The sequence below is a fragment of the Hipposideros armiger genome, unplaced genomic scaffold, assembly GCF_001890085.2.
Source record: "Hipposideros armiger isolate ML-2016 unplaced genomic scaffold, ASM189008v1 scaffold_1624, whole genome shotgun sequence".
Taxonomy (NCBI): Eukaryota; Metazoa; Chordata; class Mammalia; order Chiroptera; family Hipposideridae; genus Hipposideros; species Hipposideros armiger.
Window position 1 is genome coordinate 141,523 of NW_017732974.1, and position 8,951 is coordinate 150,473.

General features: G+C 47.2%; 1 long non-coding RNA gene across 1 annotated transcript; it reads right to left on the reverse strand.

Annotated features, from left to right (window-relative positions):
• Window positions 1–699: 699 nt before the first annotated feature.
• LOC109377919 (uncharacterized) lies at window positions 700–8,026 on the reverse strand. The gene is made up of 3 exons (XR_002122945.1): window positions 7,994–8,026; window positions 4,366–5,860; window positions 700–929 (listed from the first exon to the last, which is right to left on the reverse strand). It is a non-coding gene; the product is annotated as an uncharacterized LOC109377919 (long non-coding RNA).
• Between the last annotated feature and the right edge of the window lie 925 nt (window positions 8,027–8,951).

Below are 8,951 nucleotides of genomic sequence, written 5' to 3' on the forward strand. Positions count from 1 at the left end.
ACAATTCCTTCATCCTACTGAGCACCTACTGTGTGCCAGGCACTGGGCTGGGGGCTGAGGATTTACTGATGAACAAGACAGACCCAGCCCTTCCCCTCATGGGGTTTGAGATGGAAATAGGTATGAAGTCAATAATCACACAAACACCCAGATTATTACAGAGACTCTGGCCTCTGGAAAAGTCCAGGACTCTATGGCTCATGTGTATAACTACGGTGCAGAAGTGATGTGTCAGCAAAGATCTGAAGGACACAACAGGCGGGGACAGACTTGGCTCTTGACATTTCATTCATCTCTTTACTCCACTTTCTGGTGGAGATGGCTAGCTTAAAAATACGTTCCTCTCTCATCCATCCACCCGTCCATGCACTTGCCCACCCACACACCCATCCATCAAACAGATATTTGAGGAGCCCTATTCAGTGCCAGGCCCCAGCAAGGCGTTTTTACCCTCCCCAGCCTCCACGGTCTGCCACTGCCTGAAGTAATGCTTAGCTCATGCATACTGATGGCCAGATTGATGGGCATCTGTGTGTGGCTAGGCCTTGCCTCTGGCCTGAGAGCATGTGTGGACACCCTTGTGTTGGTGTGTGCCAGCAGCTCAAGCCAAAGGGTGCCATCTTGCCCATCCCCACTACAAATGGGCTCCTCCCTCCCCCTCACTATACAAACCAAGAGCCCCAGTCCTGGTACTCACCAGAATCTCATCCTGCAAAGAGGTAACCATAGCAACCATGAAAAGCCTCGGGAGAGAGGACAGAGGGCTACTGAGGCAGTGGGAAGCGTGTGGCTGGCAGCTGGCAGGCTCCCTGGCTCCATGGGACAATTCCACTTCGGGGAGGGGGCTCTCAGAGCTTGGCGTCCATTCAGCACCCTCCATCCCTCGGGCTGGGGCACCGGGGCTCATCTGGTTGCTTCTCTGCTGAGCACTAATGGGGAGAGAGGGAAGCGTCTCAGAATTTCTCCCCTCAAGAGGCCCAGCTCCATTGCCACTGCTCAATGGGCACCAAACCCAAAAAACAAAAATCATATGGTCATATCAACAGATGCAGAAAAAGCATTTGACAAAATATTCAAGACTTGAATGTCTAGAATAAGTGTCTAGATCTGAAGAGACAAATTGTTTCATCAACTATTAAATATTAGGAAAATATTAAAAAAAATAAGAGATGAATGTGCAGATACTGAAGTAATTAATGAAAATTTTGTAATGAAAATCCAAACTGGAGTTAAAATAAGGAATAGCTTAAAATTATGCTTATGGTTATTTTACTTTTGGGAATGCATAAAAGAGAACAAAATCAAGTTTTTTTATGACCTGCAAGTATTATGCAAAGTAAAATAAACACTGTATACTATTCATTGCCTATATGGCCTAAAGAATCTTTTAGCTACTGGTATTAAATTTTCTTTCACTAACCAACATAAAAGAGTTGACTAAGACATGGACACCTGCTTCTAATTAGAGCAATTTAAATAATCCAATGAAAATGTGGCCCTTGATTCTGATGTAACAATTTTGGGGGTTAAGGATCAAGGAGAAGTAGGCTCTACTTCTAGTAAAAGGAATATATATAGAGAGGGTAGGCACCCTAAAAACACTGACAATTTTAAGGCACATTTCCTGCTAGTTGGCATGATGTATTGAGACCTAAGTGAAATTCTCAGCTTTTCGATTTTGTAAATTAAAATGGAGGCCCACTGTAGCAAAAATGATTTAATATTGTAGCAACAGTGGCTACGTACATCTATCCAATGGAAGAATGCATTAGATAGCCATGAACCCAGAATCCTTTCAGATTCAAAGGTGGGACAATAGGGGGCAGATGATTTTGGCAGAATGTCGTCTTTGCCTAAATTACTTAGATTATTTTATTTTTTTAAGAGTCTGGTGTGGCATGCTGCTTTTGAAGATACCAGTTAGATGACTTAGGAATGACTGTTTACTTCTCCCCTTATTACTTCTAAATAATTGTTAAACCAACTAAAATGCTTAGTAATCAGCATTATGTGTAATCTCTCTTAAGTCAGGAACAATTATAATGCACATCTCTATTTTGATTTAGTAGTTGAATTGTCTTTGACTAAAATGTAACAAGCTTAGTATGTCTACTAAGATAAACATGACAGATTAACTAACACAATAATTCTCATTCCAAGAAAAAGAAAACACAAGTACAGATGGATCAAAAAATTCAAGAGGAAGTTGAAATTCAGAGTTTTTCTGAAATTGTGCCATTAACATAATAGTGAGAAGATGGATTCTCTCATGTACTATTGATGGAAGTATAAATTTGTATCACCTTCTAGGAGGGCCATTTGGCAATACTTAACAGCATTAAAATCCACATATTCACGTCTAGAACTATGTCTCACAGATAAATTCATTAAGTGAGCAAAGATGTATGTACAGGGTGTTCGGTATAGTTTGTAACAGAGAAAAATTGAGAGCAAGCCAATGGCCATCGGAAGGTGAAATAGGTTATGCTACCCTCCGAACAATAAAGCTGTTCAAAGAATGAGGACAATTTCTAGGTTTTGGCATGGGAAGATCCTCTTTGCAAATGGTTAAGGGTGATGGGATTCGTAATCGGGTTGTGGTGAGAGTGACATTCCTGATGCACAGGCTGGGTTCAGACCCAGGAGCTGCTGCTTCCTGTGAGCCTGGAGCCTGCACTCACTGAGCCTCAAGTTCAAAGCAAGTGTTTCTGCCTCATAGGAGTGGGAAAGACACAACGAGATGAGGCAGGTGACATATCTGACATGTAACAGGTGCTCGACAGACGTGAGCTCCTACAATTACCTTTAGAGAAGAAAGGCATGCCACATAGCATGATTGTGGCTCTTTAAGATCAGCATGGAATCTAAATCTGTGGGTGCCTAAGGAGAATGCCTGGAAGGGGACACACCAAACTGTTAATGGGTATTTTGTGGGAGGGACTGGGGGCAGGGGGAGTGAATGGAGGAGCGTTACTTGTAATTGAATCACTTCTATATTAATTGAATATTTTATTGAATCTTTATCACTTTTATAATTAAAAAGAGACCAAGAAACATTTAAAAACAAGATCAACCACAAAAATGTGAGTGATTGGGAGGTGGCTGGAGAGCTGTTTGTAAGAGCATGGGCTCTGAACAACAGGGCTGCCGGCTCGGTTTCCACATGAGCCAGTAAGCTGTGACCTCTACAGCTGAAAAAAAAAAAAGAAAGAAAAATGTGAGTGATTGGGAACAGTGCCATTATGGAAAAGGAATGTGTAAAGATAGGGTCTGGGAATGGTAGCCAGAGGTGGTCACAGACAGAAGGATGACAGAGATGAGTAAGGAAAGAGGAACAGCCTGTGAGCTTTGTGAAGGCCGTAAGGAGGGCCCACCCATCTCTCCTCGCAGCTCAGAGACAGCATTCAGTAATAGTGTTTGTGGTTGAATGAATGAATATTTGATAAATGACTACATAAAAGGAAGAGGGGTGGCCATGGCAGGGATAAGGTGACCCAGAGAAATAGTAAATAGAGAGAAAAGCACGAATAGAGATGACCAGAAGATAGACAGCCAAAAAGCTGAGAAGCAGATGGTGGAAATGTAAAATGGTGCAGCGCTGTGGAAGTCAGGATAGTGGTTCCTCAAAAAATTAAACATAGAACTACCATATGATCCAGCAATTCCACTTCTGGGTATGCACCCCTAAGAATTGAAAGCAGGGTCTCCAAAAGATGCTTGTGTACCAATATTCATAGAAGGATTATTTACAATAGCCAAGAAAAAGGCGGAAACAACCCAAACAGATAAACAAAATGTGGTCTATACATACAATGGCATATCCTTCAGTCTTAAAAAGAAAAAAAATTCTGACACACGCTACAATATGCAGGAATCTTGAGAACATTTTGCTAAGCGAAAGAAGCCAGACACAAAAAGACAAATGTTGCATGCTTCCACTTATATGAGGTATCTAGAGTTTTCAAATTCATGGAAACAGAAAGTTCCAGGAAGAATGTTGGGTGCCAGGTTTGGGGGGAAGGGGAATGGGGAATTAGTATTTCATGGGGACAGAGTTTCGTTTTGAGAAGATGAAAAAGTTCTGGAAATGGATGGTGGTGATGGTTGCACAACAATGGGAATATATTTAATACCAGAGAACTGCACACTTGAAAACAGTTAAAATAGTACATTTTGTTATATGTACCTATATACTATATGAGAGAGATGAGAGAGAGAGAGAGAGAGAGAGAGAGAGAGAGGAAGTTGGTATGAGGATAGATAGTATGAGGGAGGCTGAGAAAGAAGAGACAAAATGGGAAGAAGGAAGATAGCCCAGGGACCTGATGAAAGGCTAGGGAAGAGGGGCTGGGGATATGGGCTCACCTGCTCCTTGGTACGACCCTCGCACTCCCAGATGTGGGTGATCACAATGCGTTGCATCTTTTCCCACAGCATCGTTATTGCTGGAGCTGGGGAAGTGTGGGAGGAGAGAGAGCCACGTACAAAGGAGGCATGGGCAGGGAGCACGCAAACCCCACCAGGGTCCGGGGGCATGGGGTGGAGGCACACAAAGAATGCCCGAGAGCAAGGGGAGAGAGACCTGGGGTCCCAGCAAGCTGATGGCACCGAGCCATGGCCACCCCTTTCCCCCAAGTGTGGGTTCCAAATGACAATTCCAGGGTTTTTCTGGTTCCAGGCCCTCTTCATCCTCCTACCTGGGCAACTTCGAGGAGGAAGGCAGTTCCCATGGGCAGAAATGCCATGGGAATCAGTTTGCTCTTCGGCTGCCATCTTGGTGGCAGCCATCTTGGAAACAGACATTCCACTGAGGCCTTTGCTTGGGGGATCATAAGCTTCCAAAGCTTTCACTGACCCTCGGGGCGACCCCTTGCCTTCTCAAAGCCTTAGTGGGACAGTCAGGTGGGGAATCAAGCAGATAATTCCTATCCAGGAAGAATCTGGGGAGGGCAGGGCCTAAGGTGTCCCCTAAATCAGGCTGGGGACATGCAATGCTTCTTGTCAGAGCTGGGAGACAGGGGAAAACCAGCAGTCACACAAACTACATGCATAAGCCACAGGCACCATCAAGCAAGGGTGTGGGGACATGCGGAATGGCTTGCCAGCAGCATGAGCAGTACCCCGTGGGGGCCTGGCTGGGCCCCTGGCCCTCTTAGTAGAATCCACCTGGTTTAGCCTCCCTTTGCATGCTCCGGCCTGGTACCCTCATCCCCAGCCATGTATGGCTGGCCCTGAGCTGGCCAGCTAAACTGTCTTTACCCCACTTTTCTGGGGTTAGGTGCTCAGTGCCATCCATTTCCCCTGTTTTTATCAACTGAGGCTGAAGGGGAAGTTACTGCATCCCTTCCTCTCTGCCTGTGAACTCTGCCCTCAGCTCAATCAGGCTCTGGACAAAGTCCAGGTTGACGCACTGTCCAAGACACTGTTGGATGTCACCTCCATCTGAAAGCCTGCTCTGACCACCAAGAGCTGGGTAAAGAGTCTCTCTGTGCCCTGTTACCTTGCCTCATCAAACTGTATTGTAATTGCCCTGAAGGCAGGGGCGGGGCCAGGTGCACCACCAGTGCTCAGAGAGGGCACGCTGAAAGAATGAGGGGATGGGTGGATGGATGGATGTCTTTGTCCTCCTTGCCACAGTGTGCAGACGTGGGTTCCTCTGCCCTCTGCCTCATGAACAGGCAATTCCTTGAGGAGGGAGACTCGCTGAGTAGCTGATGATTGGAGACCAACCACAGGGACCTCCAGTCCTGCAGGTCAATCCTTCCCGCTTGGTGGCCATGTGGGGCCCAAGTGGGGCAAAGCTAGACCCACTCTTTGTCCCTCTTCTCATGCCTGGATCAGGCCCCTCAGGTGGATCTCCCTATATGGGAAGAGAGCTGGAGGTTAACATGACTGGGTCACAGATAGTGATTCTGAGGGCAAGATGGATGCCAAGGAGATGGGGTGGGGGCACTGGGAGAGACAGGAGGATAAGGAAGAAAGCAGTGCCCAAGAGAGGCAGATGTGAGAGATGTCACATCGTCCCACCCCACCCCCACCCAATCACTGCATCATCTGTGGCTATGCCAAAGGTGTGGCTGATGTGGTCAAGCACAAGGGAACTGGGGGAGCGGCAGCCTTAGACGAAGGGCTGAAAAACAAAACCCCAGTGGACCCTACTGCTTCATGAGGCTCAAGTTGTTCCCACTTCTTTCCGAAGTCTCCAATTTGAAGCAGAGATTTGGGAGCCGAGTCACAGCCATCAGGCCTCCTCTGACTTAGTCCCAAGTGCTCTCTCCTAGGGTGGGGCTTTGCAGAGGAGGGGGAAGGTGGGCAAGTAGGGTGGAAGAGGGAGCAATTTGCCAAAGAGCGTGACCAGTTCTCCCACTAACCGCCTGGCTTTGTGAAGTTTTCCACGTTTCATACGGTAGGGCAGCCTCAGTTCCTTTGAGAAGTCCTGTTCCATTTGACCATCTTTTTCCATTCTGGATGCCCCCGAGCATTTCCAGGACTTTTAGCCCGTTTTTAAAATAGAACTTTTCTCTCTCAGTCCTTCCCTGAGCAGAGCAGTCAGCCTGGAGCCCACCAGTTAGCGGTCAGGGGCAAAGTCCCTGGAGCCACATGGCCCTGGGTTTAAAGCCAACCCCTGCCCTGCTGACTCTCCTTTGAAAAGCGACTCGTCCTCTCTGAGCCTCAGTTTCTCCATGTGTAAAATACAGTAATGATGGCACTTTCACTCTAATGGTTGTGGAGAAAACTGAGCAGCAATCACATGCCTGATATTAAACTCTAGATTTCATCCAGAGATGAAAACTAATCCTGGTAGGGATAGGAATAATGAGAGCTGACTGTTTTTCAAACCTCTGGCAGGAGTGGCTTGCTAAATTTAGCAGTGAGAAACCAAACAACTCGTTTCACTTTGTTGCGATATTTGTTTTATTGCGGTAATCTGGAACAAGAACCCGCAATATCTGCCAGGTCTGCCTGTGCAGTCTTCCATCGTCTGTGTGATACTTTATATACTCAATCCCCTCTTGATGGACATCTGGGTTGTTTCCAAACTTTTACCATTAACAATAATTATTGCTTTCCTTTTGAAAGCAATTCAGCAAAGTGTTCCACGGTTTTTAAATGTTTATATCTAGTAATCGGTCTTCTAAGAATCTATCCTAAGGAAATAATCCTCAAGAAAAAAAATAAACTTCTTTATAGATAAAGGTGTTCATTGCCAGGTTATTTATAATATTGAAAAACTGAAGACAATTTAAATGCTCTCCAACAGAAAAATGGTTAAGTACACCATGATAAATCTATTCAAGACAATATTACACAATCATTAAAAATGTTTATATAGACTATGTAATAATAGTGCATATTATTAAGAGAAAAAGCAGGATGCTAATACATTCACAGTATGATTACATTACAAAATAAGCAAACCCGTGTATAAAGAAAAGCTTTGGAGGAATATAAACTCGTGAAAACTTTTTGGAAGGCAATCTTGCAGAAGTGACCAAAATTGTGAAAGCTTATATTCATTGACTAGGTAATTCTATATTTAGAAATCTGCTCTAAAGAAACAACAAGATAGGGACTTCCGGTAAGATGGCGGAAAAGACAGACGCTGTACCGACTGCCTCCCAGGATCACACCAAAATTACAAATAATTTATAAGATATTCAACCTCGGAAGTTCCCTGGACCCTAGATGAACAGAAGCTCTAAACGAAGGACTTAAAGAGGAGGCCACATCGAGTACGGTAGGAGGGGCGGAGACGAGAGAGAGCGAACCCCGTGAGGGACACAGCGGTGGGGAGGCTTCTCCGGTTCGGGGCGAGACTCTCCGGCCCCACACCGCGCTCACCACCCCAGAGTTACGTTGCCGGGAAGAGGAGTTCTACCATAGCTGGAAGGAGAAAATAGTGAGGACTCTCTTTGCTCGGCTCGGTGAGGCTGGGGGCGTCTGGAGAACCAGCAGAGCCGGCAAACCGACTCGCTCGCTAGTGAGCACTCACCCGGTTCCTGGTGGAAGGAGTAGCTTTGTGAGCAGGGCCCAGGAGCCTCCGGGAAGGACTGAACTGAGTGCCTTTGGCACGGGAGCTGGAGGTTTTCGGGACTATTGTTCCCCTGGTGTGGAGCTTGCACAGGAGGCCGCCATTTTTTCAGGGCTGTGCCCTCCCACAGAGGCTCAGGTCTGGGACTGCATTGGTCGCTGGAATTGGCGCAGGAGTGCGTATGTGTGCGTGCGCCAGTGCGAGCGAGCGAACGAACGTGCGCGCGCGCGCGCGCATGCGACCTTGGATCCCCACCCTCCATATTGTTTGTGCTGCGTAGCCAAGGAAACGCCGGGCAAGCATGCTCTGACTCCAACAGACTGCTTATTGAGACCCGGAAGTGCGCGACTCGCCTTAGGTACCCGATTTCCGCACTGCGCGTGCAGAGTTGCCTGGGTGGCAATTGGCTGTCGGGCTGCTCGGCCTGATCTTTGAGCGGCTGATTGGGACAGGCTGAGACTGGGAGTTTTCCTGGGTGTGTAGGGCCGCGAGTTGTGCGCCTGCGTGATTCAGCCTGGGCTTTCCAGGCGAGTTTGTGTGGGTTGGCTGCTGATGCAGGAGTGCATGCTGCTGTGACTTGGTGGGGGCCACTGACCATACCCTGTGGTGCCTTGGGGGCCTGCCCCGCCCACCTAGAGCTGTGTTTCCAGGGGCACCCTGAGCCCCTGGTCCCTGGCTCCTAACTCTGCAGGCCACAGAGGGTTTTTTGCAGCAGCAGACAGCCCGCAACAACCTGTGAGGATTTTTGGTGGTGAGCACGGTTCCAGAGCACACAGCAACTAATTGTGGGAAGCTCACTTCAAGTCTAGAGGGAGGTCGGCGCATGATGCACTGAGCCCTTCCCCCCAGCAGCTGGTGCTCAGTCGCCCAGAATCTCTCTATTGCTGAGCAAGTGGTCTGCAGATTAAAGCGGGCAGAG